The 10,960-nt window shown below is 38.8% G+C and overlaps 1 long non-coding RNA gene across 1 annotated transcript in view; it reads left to right on the top strand.

Moving 5' to 3' along the window:
• Positions 1 to 10,960, top strand: part of LOC130584443 (uncharacterized) — a 22,596-nt gene that overhangs the window by 6,431 nt on the left and 5,205 nt on the right. Inside the window, exons 3-5 of the long non-coding RNA XR_008966509.1 lie at positions 3,386 to 3,492; positions 6,491 to 6,719; positions 8,679 to 8,810. This is a non-coding gene — a long non-coding RNA (uncharacterized LOC130584443). The remainder of the gene's footprint in view (positions 1 to 3,385; positions 3,493 to 6,490; positions 6,720 to 8,678; positions 8,811 to 10,960) is intronic.

Genomic DNA, 10,960 nt, shown 5'->3' with positions numbered 1-10,960 from the left:
TAAAAATGTGTCTAAGCTTAGAAGTTTGAAAATCAAAGAAATTGAAGGGATGATGTTTTGTGCTGGTTCCCACCTTGGTAAATAAAGGGAGAGGGTAGAAATGCCTGAAAAAGCTGGTCAGAGGCAGAACRTGTACATGCGTAGGTAAATAAATGAGTTTAAGGACGCTTTCCCTGTATAAAGAGCAGTGACTGTTTTACACTGTGCAGTTACAACATTCAAGATTAGCCAGGACAAATCCTATGAAAATCTTAAATACACAACAAGCCTAGCCACTGTCTAGGGMAGTGTATAACAAACCTCAGTATTTAATAACAATGTCAGGTTAAGTTCTAAGAAAGGGTGGAGGCCAGAGCTGTGGCATTGGTGAGGATTTTAAGTCCCTCCAGGAGTTCAATCACTCTTGCCTTTGCCATTCCCTGAAAACAAGGCATTTAAAACTCAGAGCCACATTTCATAGCGTGAAAATAGTATTTGTTGCAACACTGAAAGTCAGAAACAATGCTTTTGTTGGCAGCCTTCCTGACATGTGCCTATTCAGAGCACGGAAGAAATGGTGTGATATGAAATATTGGAGAAACCACTCCAGACAGAGCTCCCCTGCATTACTTTTTGTCTTCATTCCAATAACCACAAAGAGTAAAACTACCCGTGGTGGAAGTGCCACCACAGTGTGTCCTGGTGTGAGTGCAGAGAAACTCCTTGTCCCCCTCTCATGGGAATGCTGGGAGACAAAGGAGGAAAAGTGGAAGGAACGGTAATTTTTGGGAGTATCCTGTACAATCGTGATGCTGCATTTTAAACTCTGGCCACAGTCCCAAAGCAGATTTGCTTATAGCACACCATTTCTTGAAGACATTGCAATTCTGATTAAGGTGAGCTAAAAGAATACCATCTGGAAATGGAATTGAAAAGAGCTGGGCTGAACAGGAGGTATTATGGACAGACTGCTTCTTTCCTGTATCACTACCATAATCTGCATGATCATTGAKCTTAAAGAGAAGCTTTACCCTCTACAGTGAACAATGTATTTAGAGAGTTATGCAGCTACCCAGCTTATTGCCAATTGGACCTTACATCCTCAACACCTGGAGTCTGACTAGCATATCCCTGACTTAATTATTTGAGAATAGCCATAAGTCTTTTCCTATTGCTAGCAGGAAATGTAATCATCGTAAGAACCACTGGTAGTTACAAATTGAAGTCTGATTTAAGAATCTCTCTTACAAGGAYGAAACTGCAGTAAAAATTCGTGGCAGCTGGCATGCAAAAGATTGTGCAGCAATGCTCTGGAAGGATATCAGTGGCAAGCCTACCTAACGTTAAACAAGAAATAAAAGGATGTTATTTTATGAACCTACTAACTGGACATTAAAGCAAACTCTATGCACATCCCTGGCTGGCTTCTGCCATCTATTTCCCTCTGCAATTTCTAAATACTTGATGTCCACCCAAAGTTGATATCATCAAGTGGTGGTATCAAAATTGTAAATAAAACCTTGAATGGATTTATCCAGAAAATACATTGATTTATATGTTCATACAAAGAACTAGAATGACTTGTGGTATTAGTATAATGTATAATTTGCTATATTTATTTAATAAACTTTTCATTTCCTGTCTTGGCAATTTCCCATTCTATTAGGTATTAGTGCAAAATCTGTGCTGTTTGATTATGTCAGTATTTTCTATTAGAATGAAGAGCATATTTTTATCATGACAGTTTTTWAAAAAAAACATATTGAGCAAGTGCTCAGCTGCAGAGAATGCACAGCATTGCCAAAAAGTGGTTCTGGTGCCAAAGTCTGGTGCCAAAACACTAAATGAACAAGTTCAAGTCAAGCATCTGTGACAACAGACCAGCCTGTTCAAAGCATCAACTAGGAGAACAAGAAACGATAACAAAAACACAATTTGGTAGTTGGTTTCTACCCACAAGTGTATGTTTAATACCAAGCTGTGCTCTGCAGGTAGGTGTCTGAAAGGAAATTTCTCATGTTTTGTAAGAGCAAAGTAGAGAACCCTACTTTATCTGAGATTAAGTCAAAGCTTTCTCTTGGTATTAACCSTACCACCCATAACCACACAGGTCCCAATTTGGAATTCTTGTTCAGCCAAAGTGTTTTATATTAAGACCTACAAGGTCAAATCCAGAAAATTGCRCTTTCAATTCAATTGCAACTCTCTACCCAGAAAGATCTCCTGGTTCATCTAATGTGGATAAAAGAGTCGTTTATTCCTGRTGGGTGTTGTTGTGTACTAAGGAGTTTAAATATGCTGAGCCGAGCACTGGCCTGCACGTATGATGAGCATGCCAGTTTACACAGGGCTTCTGCGGGTGTCAGACAGCACATTTTTCACAATGGAAGAGACAAATATCACTGTATCTGTCACAGGTCCTTGGAAACAACCCTGAATGTCAGCATGAGCTTCACTCTTGGCTGACTAAACAGGGAGCAGCACACCTGAAAGAGCGGGTGAGAGCTATGGTGCAGCAACAGCAGGAAATAAGTAGTCTTCATAAATCAGTGCTGCCACTGCATATGTCCCAGGTTCTTTTCATAATTACATTCACTAAGATCACCACATTCCAGTCAGGAAATTTGACTCTATTTTGAAACAAGAACACTGTGGTCAGGTTAAAACCCGGATTCTGAAGTATATCCTGTCTTTATCTGTAGTAGTTCCTTCAAGTGAAGTAATGAAATATATTGACCCAATAGTCCCTGTAATTAATTACATCAAACATCTGTGCAATTATCCCATGACTTGTGGTTGTTTGCTTGGCTGATGTTTGATATCATGGATATCTGCAATATGCAACATCCTGTTAACAAGATCATGCATTTTCATTCCTTGGAAATGTAGTACTTTAAATTCTGAAAATGCTCAGTGAATTCAGTCCAAATCAAGTCTTGTTCCAAGTTCCATTTCCCATTTGTTTGGCAGGGATTTAACTGATGACTCCTGACTATGCCTCCTAGGAGGGCTGCAGTGAAGCAAGGAGGAAAGGCAGTCTCTCTTGAGCTCCTTTTCTGTGCTGGCAGGTAGTGAAGGAGAGATTCAAGGAGCAAAGCTAATGTGAGGATGCTGAGGCAGTTTAGATGAAAGASTCCTTTGGGGCACAGAGGGAAGAAGGACATTTTTCTAGTTAGTTGAGTCAGATAATAAGGGAGGAAGGTTTTGACCCTTCTCACAATTAATCATAATTAATTCTTTGCAAATACCACTTTAAAGAGGAAATTCTGCATTTTCATGAACCTAATGGTTATGGTTAGAGGTACTTATTCTGAAATTATCTGTTTCAACAAACAGCTTCCAGATCACTTGTTTGTATCTGCCATATTTGGGAGTTATAGAATATTTGTCTACTTTTATTTCACAGAATCACAGAATCAATCAAATTGGAAAAGACCTCTGAGATCGTCGAGTCCAAACTATTTGTTTGTTTTTCCATATTTGTTCAAAGTGTCAGCTGGGAAGTGGCTTCTGGTAAGTTTAGAAGCTAWCACCTACCTTATCGTAGAAAAAGAAAAAAGTTACATTTCTAATGAAATTCTTGCATTGGGGAAATGATTGAAAGTGGTGGTTTTCACACTATGATGCCGTTTGGGGATTATGTAGGATRGTCAGGTTTAATCCTGTTCAAGAAGAAAACAGCATTCACCAGTTCAAGATCCAAAACGAAAGAATCCAAGGAGCCCAGCAGAGATTTCCAAGTCAAAAGGTGAAAATGCCTGAAAAGTGCTACATATCTCCACTCAATTAAGGACAGGAATGCTAGAGTGTTAGTGTTTCACCCCTGCATCTTGCTTTGTGGAACAACAAGTAGTTAAAAGGACTGGAAGGAGAGAGAGCTCTAACCACCCAAATCGTGAGGCAACAAGAAAAACTGSCTCAATGTACATCAGCCCTGCAGATCTCTTGCTGAAGGAAAAGAAAAACCAACCCATTTTGTCTTCAAATAAGATGAAGGGAATAAACAAAAAGATAAATGCTGTTTACATATGAAAGAATAGAAATGAAAATTTTCATATGAATTGTGGGATGAAACTAGGTTTTTTTCAGACCTCGTAAGATTTCTGATTTCATCTGCTGTTTGATTATTGACCCTTAACTAGCTGAAATAAAGAGGGCAGTGTTCTGGACTAGCTAATACTGGCTTTTTCTGCCAGGTTAGATGCTTTGGCTCCCCTGTGAAATTGTTTCCTGAGACGCTGCTCTCATTTAATATGTCTTTTGATACATACTTTCAGAGGTATCTGACCGCTGCCGTAGTTCTTCAGCCACCCAGACAACAGACAGTAATCTTTGCAAAGCTGCCACCTCTGAATTTTTACAGAGAATGATTTGGAGGAAATCCTTTTGCCAATATTTAATTTGTTGTTATATTGTGTAATAATGTAAGACTTAAAAATAAGATTGTTATAATGTGGATGAGTCCTTTGGGAAGACTGAGAAAATCTCTTTTAAAGGAAAAAGAAAAATTAAGTAAGTCAGACTAGGATCTGGGTGAAGTTCAGTTAACTTGTGAATTAGACCTGCTGGAGTAGTTTTAACCAGCTTGATTTTTTTATAAATGAGCATAAACCCACTGACTTTGATTTATAAGCATAWAGTATTATGTTTGCGTTCAGCCTTTTCTGTAGAGAGGAATGCTCATTTTATTAATGAATAGACAATTTTAAATGCTTGAGGTTAGATAGGAATCTTTCATTCCAAATTCTGTGTATATGAACATGTAGCTATAAAAGATCTACATTTCTAGCAAYTGATGTCCCTAAACAGAGGATTACATTGGTCCCTTAAATGAGGTTTCAAAACAGAGATTGTGCTACACTTCTGACTCATGCTTAAGCTCTCWACTTAAGTTAAGGCAAGAATTCTAGCTGGGTATTAATTCTTTGTWACCTATCTATAAAAATTCAATTTAAGCTAATGACAATAGCGTCTKTTATTCATACACCCTTGACAGTCCTCCAGTCTTCTAAAACTGTTCTGGTACAAATTCTCCCTAAACTCCTGAAAATCTGACATACATTCAAATAAATATTTGCATCAAATGTCATAGGAAGCCATTGTTTGGATATACCTGACTGGAAAATTTCTATTCTGTTACCAAAAATTAAACAGAGGTAAATACTTGGGTGCTGTAAGCCAGCCCTCTTCTACTTACTTCAGTATAGCTCTCTTGATTATGAATGGGGTTCATGATCTGCTGCAAGAGAGGAGCACACAGCCACTGGTGCTGAAAAGGGATGTTCAACTAGGATTCTCTGTCCTCCACTGGGGTGACTCAGGTGTACACCTGAACATCATTTATTCTGAAACCATAATTTGCATCTCCCAAAAGCCTGAGAAGATCTGTATCTGGATCATGCTCTTTTTTTCTTACCTCTGATTACAAACTGGGCTTTGCCTATTCCAAATTTGTGGCAGGCAAAGGTCGGTTATTTTATAATACATGGCTCAGACCATACGCCTAATAAAAATGAAATGTTGGGAATTTGGGGAAGATGGCCCAGTACAGGAACTGAAGGAGCTGGGTGACCTATGGACAGTCTTGAGAAAGTTACTGTGGAAGGTGGTATGCAGTCAGGAACATATAAAGAGAAGCTGAACTGCTGTCCTTGTAGATATATTATAAACACAAATATCTTGGTCTCTGCTCTGCTAGGTGTGTAAGTATGGGGCAAAATATTTCCACAATGGTCTGCAACTGAAGAACAGAACAACAGGCAGCCAACAGCTAGTAATGTAGAGGAAAAAAGAAGAAAGTCTGGAAGCAGGATATAGTGCAATATGCATGGAGTACAATTCTTTGRGTAAATATTAGCAAAGAATTATTGCAGATATTGATCCAGGTCGAGGGAAGTGGATATGTGTGTGAAATCAKCTGATCTGTTCAGCCACTACACACCTGTTCTCTTGGAGGCATTCCATGGATTGGAAGGACCAAGTGCGAGACTGAAATGCCAAAACACCCTGCCACAGCCCGTTCTGCTGGGCTCACAGCATTGCATAAGACAATCATAAAAGGAGAACTTCACAAAACTGTGTGCAAGATGAAAATAACCTGCAGGAAAAACGTCTGTCCCCTCTGACCATTTACCATCAAGATGTTGCAGTTAAGGCTGGGACTAGGTCAAGGAAGGAAATGAGCTGCATTTTAAACCTCTGTAGCCTCCAGTTATTTGTGTTCAGCCAGTCACCCCTAGCTAATGTTTCTCCTTTTTTTATCTCTGTTATGACAGACCTGACCTACACAAGATGTATCATTTGTAGAAACAGTTCTTTAGGGCATGAGAAGGTCCATGAGAACCTCCTTCAAGATGTGTTCACTGGTGGTGGTGCTGATGGCAGAGGCTCTCGGTCACTGCTTTCACTGACAGCCACGTTATATTGCTACTTCAGYAGTCATGGCAACAGAAAACAGTGTTCAGAGCAGAGAATGGTCTTGATAATAACCCTTTTAATTTTTTTCTTTCAGTTATGCTCTTAAAAGAAGACAGTRCCACACAGATCACCAGTTCCTAACAAGTTTGCTGTACCAATAGAAAAGAGGAGATTTGGAGCAGAGAACAATCACGTCATGAACACTGTTGGCCATTTCGGTGCAGCCTGGGAAGCTGACCCCACGCTTCCACGCATTTATGCTGTGTTTTGCMGATGTTGGAGAAGCAGGAAGAGTGTTGGGCTGAGGGGAAGACAGCCAGGAGGTGAGAGGGAGGAAGAAAGAAGTGCCTGGGTTGGAAAGAGCAAGAAGAAAGAGAACATGATAGCAATGAAAAAGGCTGGAAATGAGCTGGTTTTATACTGGGGTGGGAAAGGAGATGTTCACCTGTGACCAGTCATCTCTGATAGTACCTTTTTATGGTAAAGACTAATTATGAGAATAGCTCATAAGGAAATAACACATCTCCACCTGTATACAGAGAYAGAGGCAGAGGTCACCTTTAAGTGTATGGGATCCTTGTTCTGCTCTGTGGCTTTGTGAAAGAACATTCTGTCAGTTCAGGGTTAAATAAGAATGCCTGTTCCATGTCAGCATGGGTCTTTATCTTGCTAYTAGTTGTGTGTATATGCAGACGGGTGATGGATCTTACACAACTCTCCGGGAGGAGGCTGAGATGGTTTACCACTTTGGAATCTGCAATCCCCAAATAATGCAAAAAGGTGTGTAGACCTTAACAGACGTAACACTTTACACTTTAATTATGTCTAAAGTCCTGATTTCACAGTTGCAGTTCTCAGAATTAGACTCTCATAGCCAGCAGCTCCTCCCAAAATTCAGATCCAAAGCCCAAAGCTGTTGGATAAGCCAGTTTTACCTTCCCAAGGATGCAGGGCTGTGTTGTATTTCTGTGCTTCCCATGCAGAGGAGCAGCAGAAATACAACTGTGTTTGCCCATTACCTAACACATCCTATAGTGACACGTTCCTGTCTTCCCTGAGGTTGTGGAGCTCCCCTATAACAGATCCCCAGCTGGGCCAACTTGGATTTTATGAGTGCACCCAGTGATGAAAGAAAGCTGAATAAAAAAGCTGCAGCCAAAACCAGAACAGATATGAAGCCATAGCAACATGGATACCTTATAGATAATTGTAATTGGATGAGGTAGAGAGGAAAAAAGGGTCAACTACTTCTCAGAAACTGGTAAACCATTTTTAGCATCTAATAAAACAAAAGCAAACTCATTTACTCTTGCCTCTGACACACTTATATGTGAGCTCATATTCTCTATCTGGCCAATAAAAATATTAMCAGTGGGTGGAAAATTAATGAGTATTTCCCAATAAAGAGGACATAAATCAGTATTAAAAAATAGAATACACATATATGAAACCCATAAATGTAATAACAAAGGCCTTGAGATAGGTATATGTACATCAGAAGAAATCAAGCAAGAAGCTCTTAGAAAAAGGGCCATATAAGAAGGAGAAAGAAAAAAAAAATATCTGGCATAAGCTGAGAAAATTGCCTGGTTCAAAATAAATTAGAAAGAGAAATTCATAATTTTTAAAGGAAAAATGCATACTGAGGAAGGAAATAGGGTAAAAAGAGCATTAGTTAAATTTGAAATATATTTCTTTGGGTACAAGCTTAATGGAGATGATTTGTGAAAGACATTATTTTCATGCTAACAGGAAATAGAAAAATACGAAAAGCAAATACATAAATTAATGTTCAGGAGTAAAGATGGGAGTTACAGTTATGATTCCTTTTCCTTAATAGACTTTCAAAATCCCTCATTCCTCCAGCCCTTTGACTTGATTAATTTTGAAGTTTGAGGTTTGGGGTTTGGGGTTTTTTTTTAATATTCAATGCTGTCATAATTTAGTGCAAGAACATGACAGGGCTAGGAATGCCTACTCCTGGTAGCTCTAACTGTAGTACAGGGTAACATTAAAAATGAATATTATCACCCACTTGGAACTTAAATTCTCCATCTCCTGCTCATTTCATGTGCCTTGTAAGAGCCAAATTCCTTGGTTTTACTTTTGAGTTTGAACACGTGTTGCTCAAGGAAGCTTTTAGTTTGAGACCATCTCTGAAATCCCCTTTATAGGTTCAAAAGAATGAATATTCTTAGCCAAGCCCAACTAGAGTTTCCCTCCCTATCAGTGCAAAATATTATTCCTGCAGGATATGAATATGAAAACTTACTTCCTTTCAGTCAGGAAACCTCACCATTTTCTGTCTGAGCTGAACACYGAACCAGGAACCTCAAAGGAACCTAAACTCTGTGACTGCAACATCCTGATTTAATGATTCAACACAGTCTTCATTTCAATGACAACTTTAAAAGGTAGGTGCTATAGGTTATTTTTCAGGTATGATGGAAGAACGTGCACTCCTTTATTCACCTCTCTGACACTTTCCCCTTTCTTCACTTTAAAGTAGGAACCACTGCTGCCAGAAAATTCATACAACAAGTGGAAAAGCACCTTTCCACCAGATATGTGGCAAAGATATGTAAGGGATGTCAAACTAACATTTTCTATATGTTCTGCTCCCTGACCTTTTAGATGTTTATGAAAATGAGAATGGGAAAAAAAAAAGTAATTTCTCTTGAGGTTTTTTCTCTTCACTTCCTTTGGAGCTGTGTTTTTTGAAAGTGCATTCACATTTGCTCACAAGCCATTTTTATCTTTAAAATTGATTCAGATGAAAAATCTTTGGATTGTGTTATTGCATATTAAACAAAAAAAAAGTAAGAGAAGCAGAATTTTTGCTTGCTCTGCATTTATTTTATGTCTTTTGATCTAGTCTCTGTCCTGGTGTTGATACTACTCTGAAACCTGTGGTAAAATGCTAGGGTGAGAAAGAAGCTTAGCTCTTTGAAATGATTGTGGTCAAATTTGTGTTACACCCTCTGTGATCTGATAAMATCAAATTGAACATGTAAACCTTTGCAGAGACATACACATTCAGGTAATCCATTTATTTGCAGACTTGAACAAATATTGACAGAAGCAACTTCTGTGGGTAATGACCCACCACAGTGATGACAGATCACAGCCCTAACTAGAGCCTGTGCATGAAATCACTGGATGAACAGAGCTTGGCTTCATTTCTCCAGAAGTATAATGTGTTTTCCTCTTTTGCATTAAAATTGATCAAGACAAAGGAATGACACAGATCTTCCTGGGTCAGCTGTCAGAAGCTACTTCTGAATGCTGTTTTTTAGTGGTGTTTTCTACAGAATGGTGTAAATTCAGGTGAAGCTATGCTACATGTTCCAGTCACATTCTAGGTGAGCTGAATGATGCTCTGGGGGTGCCTCTCTCCACTGCCAGTGGAGGGGGACGATGAAACTCAGTGTTGGAKTTGAGACACCCAGTTAAGTGCATTTCACACTGAGTTTTTCACTGGCTKGGATTCCATGTAGGCTGGGATGCTACAGCCTAAGTGTGAGAGATCTTATTAGATCAGTGTAAAGCATCATACATGTGAATACCCATCTGAAAACTGCTTTTTGGAGAATATCTCATCCAGTTTTAYAGATGCTAGATGTGATGTGATGTGATGCTTACAGTAGACATATTGTGGAATTACTAAAAATGTAGCAGTAATATTTTTATAATAGCAATAGTCTGAAGATATTTGTAATGTAAATCTTTTGGGTATGGGTAAAGACCTTAAAAACAGACATAAGTATAAAAGTTCTTAGGTTTCTCTCTTCAGAGAGAAATAGCTCTCTCTTCAGTTGGTAGCAGTTTGGATACTTGCAGGTTCCTAAATTGCTTATAATATCATCTTGCTTTCCATCTGACTTTTCATTCTAGAGTTCTATCCCCAAAAAAAGTGTTGAGTCTGAGATGGCCCGTATCATCATGGTTCAACAGAGGAAAAGAAAGGGAAACTATTTTGTTATTTTTAGAAGAGAAACTGCCCTCCTATATGTTCACCAAGTACTCCTCCCTCCGTACATCTTGCGTGCCTGGCTGATGAGGAACCACAGGTTTTAATATATCTGACTCTCCAAAGAGTGTCTTTTGTAGATGTGATGCCAACGTGCAGCTGTGCACACCTCAAAGCCTTCTTGGTATATTTTGATCCATACAAGGGTTGCTGCTGGAAGAACTGGCCAGGRACATTATGCCAGGATAAATTTGCTAAAAATATCTTTCTAGTCACCAGTCAGCTCCAGAAAAAAACATCCCTGCACCTCTATCCCTTCTCCCTGGTGAAAAGAAGAAGCCCTCTGCCCACTTGCTTTTAGGCTCACTTTTGGTTTTCAAAGGATTTTAGTGTCTTAACCAGCAAACAAAGACATTGCAGGTTGATTTTCTCCCCTATATATTTTCCCTTCTCTTTTAATCCAGATTTTGGGTGAACATTTCCTCCAGGCACATTATACCTTTTTCTTTTTCTTTTTCTTTTTCTTTTTCTTTTTCTTTTTCTTTTTCTTTTTCTTTTTCTTTTTCTTTTTCTTTTTCTTTTTCTTTTTCTTTT

The sequence above is a fragment of the Malurus melanocephalus genome, unplaced genomic scaffold (genome assembly GCF_030028575.1).
Source record: "Malurus melanocephalus ecotype Western Australia unplaced genomic scaffold, MMel_1.1 scaffold_708, whole genome shotgun sequence".
In the NCBI taxonomy this organism is placed as follows: Eukaryota; Metazoa; Chordata; class Aves; order Passeriformes; family Maluridae; genus Malurus; species Malurus melanocephalus.
The sequence above is the reverse complement of the archived record's forward strand: the minus strand, read 5'-3'. Positions and strand labels throughout refer to the sequence as shown.